General features: G+C 44.7%; 1 protein-coding gene across 6 annotated transcripts in view; it reads left to right on the forward strand.

Moving 5' to 3' along the window:
• Window positions 1-15,759, forward strand: part of NRP2 (neuropilin 2) — a 117,027-nt gene that overhangs the window by 17,623 nt on the left and 83,645 nt on the right. The gene's annotated exons all lie outside the window — the stretch shown is intronic.

Consider the following 15,759-nt stretch of genomic DNA (forward strand, 5'->3'; position numbering starts at 1 on the left):
GCTGGATCCTGACCCCAGAGGGAAACCTCAAGGTGGCATTCTCCTTCAGGGGGAAATGAAGGCCTCGCTGTCCCATAGCATGGAGGAAAGAGCCTTCTGGAGTGAGAGTGTAAAGAATAGCACCCCATCTTCAAAAACTGGTGGCAGAGGAGGAGAATTCTTTGTGGGGGCAGAGGGTGGATTAAAAATCTCCAGCTCTTGACTTTGGGATTTACCTTCCCCTTGGAGATCTCCCCATTTTCACTGCTGCTACCACACTGAGGAACCCCACCAGCTTCCTTAATAAAATAGTAGCCAAATCCCCAAGTAGGGACTCCCTCTGCATCCAGCCGTGGAGGATCAGGCTGTTATTTTATGAAGCGGCAGCTGGTTTCCTTACAGAGAGTTAAATCTGGGTCTCCACTGGTAGGGCTAAAATTTGTGTTGATTCTTGGTTGTACTGCACAGGTTAGAGTCTCAAAACTCAGTTTATTTAACAAACACTCTTCCAATTGCTTATAAATACCAATCTATTCAATTCTCATAACAGCCCTGGGAGATTGGGGCCTTTATGACCTTCATTTTGCCAATGAGAAAACCCAGAGACCTTCTGTCAGTCACCTGAGGTCACTTGACAGGTTCTGTCACTGTGGAAATGTGTGGCTTAGGAGACACCAAGTGGGCACTTAGACATCTGTGAGTGCTTTAAAAATGCCATGTTAACACCGAGGTCCCTATAAGTTAAGGCGAGGGAGCAGGAGCGTTGTAATGTTAAGAACGTGACTGTGCTTTGTACTGTCTAGTGGATTCTATCTGACAGTCTCTCCTCATTGAAACAAAAGTGAAAGTTTTCTGTGCAGGAGAGAATATGCTGAGATCATGTCCTGCTCCAGACACACACCAACGACGTGCCACTGTTCAGAGCCCCCTTGTGATTAATACATTGTCTGATCCTTTCCTGTGACCAAGGCATTGCATGTATTGAAAAATCGATAGAGGGGCCAGCTGGTGGGAAAGGTGCAGAGAGCAGCCTTAGGTTCAGCCAGCACTTCCTCATGGAGGAAATAGGCCCCTCTGTACCCAGTGCTGGACTGTGAGGTGGTGAATTGATGTCATTGTCATCCTCCAAGGACTACTTTGCACCTACATAATGGCTTTCTCCTAACAAGAGGTAGTCTTTGTTGAAAAGCAAAGGGTTTCCTCGGATGGATGCCTCATGTGACAAAGAGTCATAAGACAGAGTTTCTAATCCCAGACCCACTCTTGACTCAATAGATGACATAGGGTAACTCATCAGTTCCTCTTTGTCGAAGTTAAATGCACATCCCGGATACATTTGCACAGCATCTCAAGGCTGCCCATTTCCTGCCAGTGAACTTTACCAAGAATGTCTCTTAGAAGAGCTTCTTTATAAGGTGTTTTTGCTCTTGGTGCTTCTGGCGGGGCTCAGAACGTTGGCACAAACTGAAGCGTAATGCACAGGGAGCTCGGATAGGAGCTCAGAGAAATTTGACTAAGCACCTCTCTCAGCTGAGGGCCAAATTCTGTTCTGCTTATGCCAGCATATCTCCCAGGGAAATTGCTAAGAGGTCATCTTATGTATATTCATAGTGGCAGAGGGAGAAGACATGGCCTTGGAAGGAAAAACTCAGGAGCTAGTGAGCATGGCTTTAAACGTGCTGGGAAGTATGAAAAGCCAGGAAGACATGCCCTCGCCCTGCTTGGGGGTGTGGGGTCCCCCTTCCCCTTATAGGACTCAGTCCCAGAGATGGGGAGAACTCCAGGCTGCCGAAGCCTCTGGTGGAGGAGGGACAAAGTGGTTTCTTGCTGGAATTGAGCAGGGGAAGCAAGCGAGTGACAGGTTATCTTCTGGCTTATCATCCTCACTAAGTAGCTTCCTGTTTTTCTCTCCACTCCCCCGTTCTATGCTTCTGGCTTGAGCTGGAAAGGTCAGAGAGGTCAGAAAAAAACTTCCTGGGGTCTCTTTCCCCCAGTGCCAAATTGTCAGAAAGGCTCTGTTAGGGTCAAGCCTCCACTATAACCTCTCTCCCTCCCTCATTTCCCCTCCACTTCCCAGTTCTCTCTCATCTCAAATAATTTTTGTATTTAGAAAGACACATCCAGTTCTCTCAACCTCTCACACTGCAAGGTGTTTTTAACCTTCTCCGGCCATTTGGCTTCTCGTCCCCCACTTCCTTGTTTCACTTTCTTGTGAAAGGAACGATTAACCTAACTGAAGTCTTGGAAGTTCTGCCTTGTTCTTCCTCTCATTCCTTCCCTCTCTCATTTTCGGTCCGAGGGAGCTCCTGGGTTTGGACAGTACCCCTCTCCAAGGAAATTAGCCTCCTTTCTCCTTCATTTCAGGCGCAGGTTTCAAATTGTGTTTGGCTCTCAAAGCCCACAGGGCGGATGCTTACCAAGGGAAGACAGCCGAAACTGTTCGATTCTGATGAGCAAACAACACAGCAGTAACATCCCTGCAAAAAGGGAAACGAGAAAAATTAAAAAGTCGGAAAAACAGCCAGTCCCGCTGTGGAGAAAGGGCAGTGGTCAGCATGCCCACTCGTGTTTTCCCTCTTCTCCCTCTATGCAGGATTCACTGCAAAGGTTGCCCCGTGACCCGGGAACAGGCCCTGATAGGGGAGGGTTATCCTGGCCAGTGCCATTGGCTCTCTGTGCCTTGAAATCCGCATTCCAAAGGTCGAGGCCATTGCTGAATAAACCCCAGACAGAGACCTTTTCCCCTAACCATCACTTGTTGATTTTATTCCATTTAAGATCGCTGTTTGGTTGGAAACTTTCACTCACAAGCCTCAGCTTTGCCTGAGTCAGTACCACCTAGGGCCACAGTCTGTGGTGAGCTCCCCGACTCCTCCCTCTGGCCATCCTTAGGAAACCAAACCCCAGCAGCACCCACAGGCTGCTCTGGAGCCTAGTCACCAGTTATGGGCAGCAACCAGAGGCCCCTGTGGCCCTGCCAGGTTGGTATGGCGGAGGAACTCAGGGCCATCTGAGCAAACAGAGAGAAGCCATTTCATTCCTTGTGGTGGGAAGAGGATTCTGCTGCCTTTCACTTGAGTCACCAGGCAATGGGCTGAATGTTAGGGTTTTAGAAACATATGCACACGAACTTGAATATTTTTTTCCATTTCTGAAATCTAAAATATATGCATTTTGAAAAACACCCACCTGCATATGATACACACGGCTTATTCGTGAGTCCTCACACAGGCCTGGCATTCCAGGCCAGCCCAGAGGCTCCACCCAATAAAACCGAAATCAAGAGCCTGGGTCCTTTTAAGAATTGGTCATTCCCAGATGGGTATCTTGAAGAATGTGTTTCACAAAGTGCAAAAACCACTAAGAAGACTTGAAATAATGTTTTTTTTTAGGCTAAACACCCACACAGAAGTCTGTACTAATGATTTTATGTGTGTGTTCAGCACAGTGTCTGGTTTGCCATCGAAGTGAAATTTCCAGGCACTAAAACATACCCCTTTAAAGTTCCAAACGTTCTCTTTCAAAAGGTTATCTGACAAAGGACATTCAGAAACATGTGCCACACTTCTCTGTCTTCTTAAAACCAAAACTAAGGAGAGTCAACTTTTTTTTTGGTGATTCTTCAGGCTTCAAATTCTAAACTTCGCTTTTTGTGACGGAGGCTGGGTAGGTTTAGAGCTGAGTTTTTGTTGACCTTTTAAACTTCCCAGGCCTCAGTTTCCTCATCTGCAAAACTGTGATGGTAATAACTTCTTTGCAAAATCAGCAGCATCTTGTTCCCGTAGATGTACAACAAATTAGCAACTGTGCTAGTATCTTTATGTTTTGTCATGGGGGAGTTTCGGACTTCTTTCTATCAATGCTCTTGCCGTCACTTCCTGTCATGAGTATGCCTGCCTCCTGGAGCTTCCTTCTTCTGACCTTTTCTTACTCCTTTATGGTGAGTGTGCATTTTGCTTCAGGAGGTCTTGCTGTCTACTAGAAAGTTTTGGGCCTGGGGTCTCAGCTTTGCCCCAAGCCAGTTCAGAGTCGGCATGTCTGGTTTGCCTCAGTCAGCCAAGCTCACAGCAGAGTGAAGACAGGGACACTGCCGAAGTACATGGAGCCCTTGGCATGAATTAAGCTACTCATGATCTTTTCTTCTGAAACCATCCCCTGACCCTTGCCCCCATGTCCTAGATATTTAAGCTTTGGGAATATCTGGCCTTCTAGTTAAGCGTGCTGGATAAACAAGGTGTTCTTGTGTTTATTTAGGGCCAGAGGAGCCCTCAAAATCTTAGAAGATGTGTCTCTGTCTTCCAAAGTAGAGGATGATATCTTGGAAAGGTAGCAGTTTTCCTGGTTGATAAAATGACTACAGTAAACAGAGGAAACAAACCAGACCTCAATCATCTGACCACTCCCCACCCAGCCAACAATCATTTCCCGTGCTCAGTAAATACCCTCTACTCCAGTCAAACAACCAACACAACCTCACATCCGCACTGGCCCGGTGCTCAGACTTGCCTCTCCCACCCCTCCACAGGGTCCAGCTGCATGCTTTCCTCCTCTTTCAAAAAATCCCTCCAGGTCTCTATTATGGATCTTGACTCTGGACTCACAACGCTGCATAGCACCTTGCTCTGCTTGCTTTAGTTCATGTGTAGTCACTTCGTGTTCTGAGCATGGATATTCTCGGAGGGCATAGACCACATATTTCATGTCTATACCCCTATGGCATCTAGTCCTGGAGAGTGCTAAGCAGGTGTGTACAGGTGATTGTTTTAGTGATATTTTACATTTGAGATGCCAGGAAATAGGTCAGTGTGGCATGAACCTGCATTGAAAGGCTGACAGAGCTGTCTTCCCTACTCATCCATTTTGCGATGAGACATAATGACAGCGGGAGGATAAGACACAGGCTGCAGATATCACACAGCTCTCTGTGATTTGGTCTCTCATCCACAAAATGGCAATGGACCATTCATTCATTCATCCAGAAATAGTCATTAAACACCTACTGTCTACCAAGCAGATGATAGCACTAGGAACAACACAGTGATAAATAAATTATACTCTTTGCCCTCATGGAACTTAGAGTTTGGGAGAAGGAAGCAAGTAAAAACATATGGTTACTGATGATAAAGCTACCACATCTGGAGCACCACCTGCGATCCTGGCACTTTGCCAAGCACTCCACGTATATCATCTCATTAGCTCCTTGCAACAAAAACCTGTGAAGCCATTGGTACTCTGCCCATTTTACAGATGTACAAACTTAGGCTCAAACAAATGAAGCACCTGGCCCAAAGTCCCACTCTTGGACGTGGCAGAGAAGGGGTTTGAAGCCACAATACCCTACTTTGTAATCTGTGAACTTTTACACTCTACTGCCTCCCCCAGCACTTCGCATTCTGATGGTGAACATGATATGGGCATGTTATATGAACCCACAGCACTGGACCCAGCCTAGGCTGGGGACATCACGGAAAGCTTCTTTGAAGAGGTGATGCCTGCATTGATCCTGAAGAAGTTAGCCAGGCAAAGGGAGAGTACGTATGGCTGATAGTCCAGGCAGAGAGCAGCATGTAAAAGACAAGAAGGGGAGTGAATGTAATGCCTTCAGGAACCATAGTAATTGAAGATCTGTCCTGTGACTTGCTGATTCAAACCCTCTTCTAGACAAAGAGGTGCCTGAGCAAAGCTATTTAATTTTATTTCCTGGCTAAGCAACTTCCAGCATCTTGGAGAGAGGCTGTGGTCAGGAAGCAGGAAAGACTGAGATTATGGGGTCTCTCTAAAAACCCACTCCTAAGCCAGGGTCTCTCGGTCTCATTTCCTATGTCAGGAACCCCAGTTTAATGCCTGAAAGTGGGCTGGCATGGGAAAGTCCAGGTAACACTTTGGATTAGGCTCTAGTCGGTCTTATTCCTATACAGGGCTGTCTCTGAACACAGGTCTCTTTCCTATGAATAGAATAGAGGGCCGGAGGCCACATTGTCCAATTGGAGGTGTGGCTTCAGCTGGTGTCTGCCCTAGTCTCTAGAAATCAAAGCAGAACGAACGAGAGTTCTCTGTGGTTCAAGAGGGTGTCTTGTACTCAGGTGAGACCCTTGAGTTGATTACTCATAACGTTGTCCCAGATTTACTGCCTGCCCATCCACAGAAATATTCCGATTCCCTCAGGGAACCAACGAGCAGCAATACTTTTCTGTATTGCAACGACTCTGCTAATGACAGAACCAGATCCCCCTCCAGGTACGTGAAGCAATAAACAGGAACAGCCCTGCTGACTAGAACTCAGCTGGCAGCTGACCCCACACTCACCAACCTTGACCAAGGACTCCACCCAGCAACTTAGCTCTCTGAAGTGAGAAAAAACACCACAGATTGTTCGCTTTCTACCAAGGTTAAAGAACAGTTGGGGCAACGGTTATTTTTGGCAGTTTGTTTTTAAATAGGCGATGTTGCAATCGCAACTCTCCAAATGCAAGCTTCAGTGTGGATGTCCTTCTTAACAATGCACTTTATCTTCTGATTGAGAAAATCACTTGAGATTTTCTAATACACAATCCTGCTTGTTCTGCTTCTCAGCACGGGCACCTTCTCTGAACCCAGAGGTCCCAAAAGGCCTGCATCTCACCCCATGTAACTCCATGTAATTCTCCCATCTAATTACACTGGGTGAGAGTCTGTCTTCAGAAATTCAGTGGGAACTCTGGGTGTGGAGGGGATAAAGAGGAAGAGGAAATAGACCAAGAAAAGAAATTCGATTTTTCTAAAAAGGGATTTGTGTGTTTTCCCGTAGTCATGAGTCTGACGCGGGGGAAAAGAAAATATTCTCTTTGCTTTGTCCTTTTTACTGGCAAGGGGGAGTGAAACCTTTGGATTAAGAGAAACTAAATAGATAATTTAATTCCATTTTTCTGTTTCTGCCTGGATAAATCATCCCAGAAAAAAAAAAATATATTAGCTGCCCTTGTCTTTCCTTCTAGAAAAGAGATTCCATAATCGTCCTTCATTATGAGGCCTCGTGCCTCACAACTCATCTCGGTTGATTGCGGAGATGTATTTAATTTACATAATCAAAATTTTCCTAGAAGAAAAATCCTTGAAAAAATGTTAGCTGGGTCAAAATAAAATTTGGGGGAAAAAAAAGTATGAGGTGAACTTAGGTTTGGGAGAGCAGCGAAGCATGATAAAGGAAAATCTACATGATTTTTTATGCTTTATTTCTCTAGCTTCGTAGCCAACCATCTTGGCAGTCTCTCTATATTTTTCTCCTCTGCCTCATTAGGGACTTGACTGTGTTTGTAGGTGGTGTGGGGGGGACTGTCAGTTAGACAGAAACAGCACACATTTATTGCGCTCTCAATAGGCGTCCGTCAGTGCTGCACCAAGAACTTTCCCTGTTATTCTCACAACAACCCTGTGGGGCTGGTACTATTCCCATTTAACAGATGGGGACACTGAGGCCCTGAGCGATCACATAGATAGTAAGGGGAGGGCTGGGATTTGAAGCCCACCCCTCAAAGCCGCCTTCGTGCACCTGTGTCCATGGACCTATAGCTGTCATCTGCTATCCCAGTGCTCAGGTATTTGGAGCCTCTCTGTTTTCCTTAGATATCCTTGACAAGTCTTTTCTTTTCCTTTTCTTCTTTTATTCCTTTTCTTTGCCTCTTCCTGCCATGTCCGGATGCTGGCAGGGCAGTCAAGGAGAAAGAGATTTTTCTGTCTTTAAATACAAGCTGGAGGCCTGACTCTCAGTCAATAGTCTCTGTCTGCCTCCCTGCATTCACCTCCTGCCCCCCGATTCCCTCCAGCCCCCCTCACCATCCTCTTCAAATTCCCTGCCATCCCCCCACCACCTCACTCTCCATCTGGAATCCGAAGATGTGAGGGCTAGTAATAGAGTGTCAGCGGAAGTAATTGATTCCTCACACAGAGAGAATTCTGCCTTTAGTGTCAATGGAGCTGAACCAGAGTCTTGGAGGGTGAGCGAGACATGTAAACAGTCCATGGCTGAGCTGTCAGGGCGAAGCCAGACTCTACACCAGAGAGTGAGTGAGAGGGAAAACGGTGGAACAAATAATTGTTTTATGGGAAAAGAAAGGAGTAAATAATATTTCAGCCCAGGAATTGGCAGTTTGAAAGAGATGGTTGAGAGCTGGGAGCAGAAGGAATCACGATGCAGGTTTTAATGGAAGAGTTTTTCTTTGTCTCAAGGTAGGAGATTTGTCTCCACCCCAACCCCCTTCTCCCATTATCATCATTATTATCATTAAAATAATTACCGTAACAATTACAGTTGATGAGACCTCAGGTTTATAGAGCACCTTTCATCTAAAAGTTCAAAGTGATTTGTCTATGTGTCATCCTTTTGAGAGTAGTAGAAGGGTAAGAAAGTATTATTATTTTTTCATTTTATCTGCTGGGAAACTGAGGTCCAAGCAGATACAGGATTTAGGCCAAGCCTCAGGGGAGGCTGATGGGTTGTGTTGGGGTACTGACTCATCTCCTAAGGGTCTCTTTTCCCTACTGCCCACCAGGGCCCCTTATCCTCATGTGACCCCCACAGCTGATCCCTGCCAATAATGTTTCCTCCCACCCTGTGAAGACCCTGCTGGCCACTGCAATGTGGTGGCCAGCCAGCCAGCCAGCCAACAGCTCCATGCACAAAGCAAACAGTCCCACTATAGCCGTGGGATAAACAAAAGTCTTTAAGGTCTGACTCACACCGCTCCCATCCTGCTAGGAGACTTCCTGCAATCTGGTTCCCTTCCTCGTAGAAGCTGATGTCTTTTTTGGACATATTTCCTCCTGGTCTTCTTGAGCCTTCAGCCAAGAGCACCCAACGTTTCAGAACATTTGCCGCTTCCACCCTCAACAAACACTAGCCAGTTCTTTCAGAGCAGAGACAATTTAATTCTGCGATGGGGAGAAGCGAGTGCTTTAACATGCATTGTGTGGACCAGACCGCTTTTGCTCCCTGGTGTCTTCGGAACAAAACCGTTGAAGAAATTACAGTGACCGAGTTGCTGTTTGAGGGGTGGAGGCAGTGCCGGCTGACTGGCCACTGAGCGCTATGTTCAGACTCTTCACCCTGGCGTGGCAACAGCCCCTTCCTGCTTGACGTGAGTGCAGGCCCATCATTTCTACACCATGGTGGTTTTTGCACAGTAATGACAACTTTGCCCCTGGAGCCAGGAAAAGCTCTGAGCTCTGTAACCTGAAGCTCTGAGTGAATGAAATCCAAGGACAGGGTCCATTACACCTGCCGCCTGCTCCCAAACTGTGTCCTGCTTAGATTTCTGCATAGCACATTTTTCAGACAAGTTTTATATTTTCCAAGTTTTGTTAAGGAGGCTGGATGCCATCAAAGGGGGATAGAAGAATGATTGGGAGCCTAAGTCCATGGAAAAACAAAGAACTTTTCCGATGCTGTGATTGATTCCCCGGTGCCCAGCACACCTCGTTCCCAGCAGGCTCCCGTTTTTTGGACAGATGGAGAAGTTCTGATTCGCTCTCACAATTAGACCCTCTGGGAGCTGGGGTTAGTGAGTGCCTATGCCAGAGGGGACTGTTCACACAGCCAAGGGCAGGGACGCTGCCAGTACAGTGGGCCCGGGGACATGTACTCCGATTTGCCCTCAGGGGGTACCAGTTACTCTGTGCCCCTTTCGATCAGCCCTGAGAGGCACAGGGACAAGTTCCCTGTTCCCATTTACAAAGTGAAGTGAACTGAGGCATGTGAGCTTGATTGACCCAGGCCAGCGAGGATAATTTAGGGAGTCTCTGGTCCACCTGGGATGCACCTTTGAATCCAAGCGCCAGCCTACTGGTTGATGAGTGGACATAAGTTGTGGGCTGCTCTTACCTACTTTTTACTCTGGTGTCATTACAGAATGCTAACAAGGGGCTGGTTAAGCTAACTGGTTAAGCAGAGGGTGAGGACTATATAGACGTGTACAGCAGACAGAAAAAAAATCCAACAGTCACCCTGAAAACAGCTTACCCCAAAACATTAAACTTCTCATTGACACCGAAAATCATTTCTTATGTAAGTAAACACGGTCCACGCCAGCCTCCAGAGTGCTCCCCGGTTCAGGAGTCGAGCCGATCTGTGGCCACCCGGCCTCAGGAATGTGACTTGCTGGGGGAGCCAGCTCAGTGGGGGAAGCAGCGCTCGGCCAGAGGGTCAGGGGAGGAGTGGTGGAGGCTTTGTTGTGTGCCCTTAATTCTCTGAAAGTTCATCTGCTGTGACACGTATCAGACTCCCTGTCTGGACCGGCCTCCTTCCTCACATTGCAAGGCCGTCTTGGCAGCCTGTCTGTGGGGAACAATGAGATCGGCAAGGCTCTTTCCATCATCCCAGGGCTTCTGCGGAAAAACAATCAGCAATTATAAATATATGTTACTTGTAGTTTCCATATTCTTACCTTCAAGATTTTTAAGACTAATTCCTTCACTTTGTTTTGGGTTATTCTCTTCGCATACTTCCTTTGCTGAGTGGTCAGATTTCCTCCTTGCTCAAGAGCTGTGGTGACCCTGGCTATAAGGGCGTTGTGAATAAGCTCAAAATATCAGAGATATGTGATGAGAAGAAATGAAGGAAGAAAATGTAACTGCAAACAGACACTATTAAAAACACACCTGGCACCAGTGCAAATACACAAACAAATGTAGTCTTGGCACTGTTTGAATCCTTGGAGTTAGATAACAAATAAGTTAGATAACTAATAATAATAATAGCAGCAGCAGCAATAACAGCTACTTATTGAGCACCTACTTTGTGCTAGGCACTGCGCTGAGTTGTCAATGTTAATTAACTCACCAAATTGAGGGAGGTTGAGTATCTTGCTGTTCAGAACAGCAGATGAAGGAGCGAGTGGTTTTGAACCCAGCCTGGCAGCCTGGTTCCAGAGCCTGGGCTCAGAAACATGAGATTGAAACGAAATCCCAAAAACTCAAGTGACCGAAGCACTGTTGATAGATTTGTATAGGAGGAGGATTTTTAGAAACCACCCTCCCTAGCACTGAGATGGGGGCGGGGGGGGAGCGGGGACAGGCATTGAGACTTTTCATTTAATTATCACATGTTTAGTTTCTGAAGTGTCATGTGTATGTAACTCTCCTCTCCCCCAAGTCCACCATCCTGCTTTGTAGAATACAGGTAATAATAAAAATAGCCAGTGTCTCCCAGGCAATAATATTCCAAGGCATCCAGTGCTGTGCTAAGCCTGAATGTACCTTCACCATCCTTCTGACAGTCCCTAAAGGTAGGAATTATTATTTCCATTTTGTAGATGAAGAAACTGAGACTCAGAGAACAAATGCCTTGCCTACGGTCACATCACTAGTGCGGGCCAGAAACTCTATGGGTTTGTCTACAAAGCCCATGCACTATACATCTCAGAGTACACCTTCCCTTATAGATGGCTATGTTTCTCTGTAAAAGTAATTTAAGATTTTTGTCACAGATCCCTTCCCTAGGACAATGTGCATACACACAAACTCACAAAATTTCTGCATGTGATCATAGGTATTTCCTAACCTACTGAAACTCATCTGTGACCCCTGTTGAAAATCTATAGGCTTAAAAATATATGCTCTAGATGGTACTTCAAGAGCTTATAAATATACAGGATACTATTTTCTCCCTCAATGAGCCATATGTTCACATTTGAGTGTATATGTGCTTATAAAAATACTTCACTTACAAAAGCTAATATGTCATCCCATCTGAACACTTACAAGCTTGGTTTCTATTGGGTGAGTCTTGAAAACATGAATTCCAAATCTGCTCACTGCTTCTGTTGGTGATTTGTCTATTAATTTTGGCAAGCCCTATAGGCTTTGTTTAAACAAAACAACTAAGTAAAAAGATCAAGATTCTGTTAAATCTGTAACGGAGACCAAGCAGTTTCTTTACTAAACCTCTTAGCTCCCGATATTCTTGTGCTGTGGCAATCTGACATCCCAGTCTCTCAAATCTTCATGCAACAATGAGACAAACGGACAGAGGTGAGGTCTATGTACTCTAGAGTGAGACTGTCTGGGTTCAGAGCCTGCCTCTGACCTTTCCTCATCATGTGACTTTGGACATGTCACTTAACCAATCTGAGCCTCAGTTTCTGCATCTGCAAATGGATGATGATTGCAACAGGGCCTGGTGTATATTAAATGAAGACTGAATGAAAGAGCATCGAAACGGAGGGCCTAACCCATAGTAAGTGCTCAGTAAAGGAGTTCTTCCCATTGATACGCTAGCTTCTTATTAAGTGGGTGGTACCAATGAAAGGGAGAAATTCAAGGAAATGAAATGTGCTTCCTAAAAAACCCCACCTCGTTGCGAGCTGATTCCTCCCTAAAGGCTACATGTCCTTACTGAGCCTGAGGCTTTGGGCCTGAAGTGACCAAAGACTTCAGCATCCTGCAGCCTCTTCATTGGGAAGCTGTACATGGCAGTGTTGTTTTTTCCTCCTATTTTCCCTGCAGGTTTTAATGTAAGGATTAATAAGACAGTATTTGTAGATGTCTTTGAGCTTCCTGGAAGAAAGGCACTCCAGGAGGTGATAAATTCTCTGGCCTGGATAATCTACGCATGAAATATGGTACTTTGAAAGTGTGAGAAAAATCTCAAATCACTTTGACAGCATTTTAATTATAGTTGATTTGTTTGCCGCTAATAGTGAAAATGCTGTCAGCATGATTTGAGATGTTTCTTCCACTCAAAATGTTACATTTCGTGTTTTTGAGTCACGAGGCAACGTTTTGGTTTCCAGATGCAACCAGAATAGCTCAGTGAATGTGTTGAACACAAAGGCAGAGAGCATAAAATGGACCAGACATATTAAGTTCCTCAGAAAGTGTCATCACAGAGTGCATTCTTCTGAACTGGTAGCGCTAACTAACCTCAAGACCCTCGTTCATTTGTTCACTCAACAGAAGGTTATTGCCAGGTACCAAGTATTATAAATTCAGCAGTGACAAGGCAAGGTCCTTGCTCTTGTGGTGCTTATCGACAAGTGCAGGACACAGATTCTAAACAAGTAAACAAGTATATTGACAAGACCATTACAGATTATGATAATAGCTACAAAGGCAATAAGAGGGTGGTGAGGTCGAGAATAAGGGCATGCTCTCTGAAGGAGAGTGATCAGGACTGGTTTCTTTGAGGAGGTGACGTTTGCACTTAGAAGAATGAAACGGTATCAGCCAATAGAAAAACTAACAGTTATTGTAGGACCAAGGCCCAGAGGCTGGAAAGAGCATGTCATACACAAGATGTGATGTCTTCGACATTTTATGATATAAGAAACATGAAGGGAGACATCGCCTGGTTGGCAAAGATAATGGCTTCAGGACGTGGGTGAATGCAGGTACTCTGGTGTGTAAACCTGAATCCCACGGGATGGACACAGCATTCTTCTTCGAAGCACCCGAGTACTCACCTGTGACATAGACATTCCCTCACAAGCAGTTCTTTGGGACGTCCACGCTCTGGAAGGGGCTAGACATTCTTCCTGCCCTGCCAGAAGGGCCTCAGTGTGGTGGACCTCCCAGAGCAGGCTTGGTTGCCTAAGCCAGCCTTTGGTGGACTGCCAGGATAGAGTTAAGGAAACGAGAAAGCCTCTTTTCATGTTTGCCTAGTGATGAGAGGAAGAGATGAGACTGTTGCTTTTTCATATCTCTCCCGTGGACTCTTAAAATTAATTCCATTGTCAAGATTCCCATGCCCCAAAGGTGGGTTTGGGGAGAGAAATTAAGACTTTCAAGTCAAGAGAGGACAGAAAGCATTCTCTAGACAAATGTTCAACCTGCAGATGTCAGAATCTGTGAGGAGAAAAGTAAAACGGCATTTGGGGAATCATTTTAGAGAAGGGGAAGAAAGAAATAGGAGTAGAGATGGCTACTTCAGCTTAGGAAAGTAAGTGAATGAATGAATGAATGAATGAATGAAGGAAGGAAGGAAGGAAGAATAGAATACTAAAAGGTACATCCCTACCTCTGAAAGGAATTTTTTCATTTGAGGGAGATTACGAATAATGAAATGCAAACACAATGGTTAATATGTCTGTTAGCCGGTTTATATTTCCTTCTGGAAAATTAATAATGTGTTCTAAGAGGAATGACTTTTCAGGTTATCAGATTGTGGGGGTGAGCCCTGAGTTTGTACCCCAGATTTTTTCACCAAACAAATGCTGTTTGTTAGATGCTAGATGCAAAGCCATATTTATTCCGAGACCACAAACTTCCTCAGCTTCTGCGAGCTTTCACAAATGAACCTGACAACACTGAAATTTCTGTGGAGATTTATTCCAGCTGTGACAAATCCCTAATAATAAAAAATTTCCCCAAATGAGTCAGTCACACAGGAGGTAAATGAGACATTCTGTGTGAAGTCAGCATGTCGTTTGGAGTGTGCCCTGTATACAAAAAGCCCAGCCAGAGAGCTGGTAGTTAACTGGGGCTTGTCCACAGGGCAGAACCAGGACCCTGGAGAGATGGGAGATTTTAGCCACCAAATTATAACTCTTGGTAACTCTCTCCCCTCAAGCAAACCTGATAGGAAAAACCAGCTTTTCTAAGAAGCTCAAGGAAGGGCTGGTTATTTGCTTCACAAAAGGACTCCCCAGAGGGGTCAGGGAGAACATTTATGATACGATTGATTTATATGAAAACGTTTTTCAAAAATGCATCCCTTTACTCTATGTATATTTAGATGTGTCACAATGTATTTGTAGCTGCATTACAAAAACGGATCTGGAGAGGTAGATCTATGGAGGCAAGCCTGTGGCTGTGGCATTTGCTGGGTAACCTTGCTTCGTCACTGATTCTCTTAATCCCCTAAATTACTCCACGGGTGATTAGGCAACATGATAAAACCCCGCATTCTGACGAATGAGGAACTAGTGGGATGTCTGGGCCTCTCTTTGTCCTTCCTAGAAAAATCAGCATCACTAAGACTGCAGCTATCTGGAGATCTTCAAAAAATATTTTTTAAAGTATTTGTTGAGTGTGAGCCATGGCCCTGGTCCTCTTCCAGGTGTTCCCACAGGCTGTGTCTTATTTAGTCCTCACTTCCAATCTGTGAGATGGATGGTGATGATGATGATGATATTTGCTTTTTCATCTGTTAAATTATGAAAGCTAGGTTTTTTCCTCAACTCTTCTACTTGGAAAAAGATTCTTAATGGGAGCAGTTTATTTTATGTATTTGTGGCTTATTAGAGAAATGTAGGCTTATTGTAAACAATTCAGATAATAGAAGAGAACAAAGAAGAAAGTAAAAATTACCAATTATTCCACCACCCATATATCTCACCTCTAATATTTTAGTATATTGTCTTTCAGGCTTTTTTCTGTATGTATGTGCTAGGAATTACATATACACACATACATGTATGTTTTAAGACATACTTTTTAAAATACCTATTATTTTTTTTTTCATCCTAAAAATATACCATGGTCTTTTTTCCATAAAAACAAAATATCTAGATCTGTAGCACTATTTCCTATAGCAGTGGAGCATTTTATTTTATCCATATACCCAAATTATTTACCCACCCTCTGTTTTTGGACATTTAGACATGATGCTGTTTATAAACAAAACATCCTTTCACTTTTCACATGCTTCTTTTTATATGTACACACACAAAGATATACATCTTTGCACAATTGTCTGATTATTTCCTTAGGAAAAATTCCTAGCAGTGGGATTGCCAGATTAAAGGGTATGTGCATATTAACTTTTGTCACTTTTTTGCCAGAATGACCTCCAAAGCGTTTGAACATATG

The sequence above is a fragment of the Pteropus alecto genome, unplaced genomic scaffold (assembly GCF_000325575.1).
Source record: "Pteropus alecto unplaced genomic scaffold, ASM32557v1 scaffold3, whole genome shotgun sequence".
NCBI classification, from domain to species: domain Eukaryota; kingdom Metazoa; phylum Chordata; class Mammalia; order Chiroptera; family Pteropodidae; genus Pteropus; species Pteropus alecto.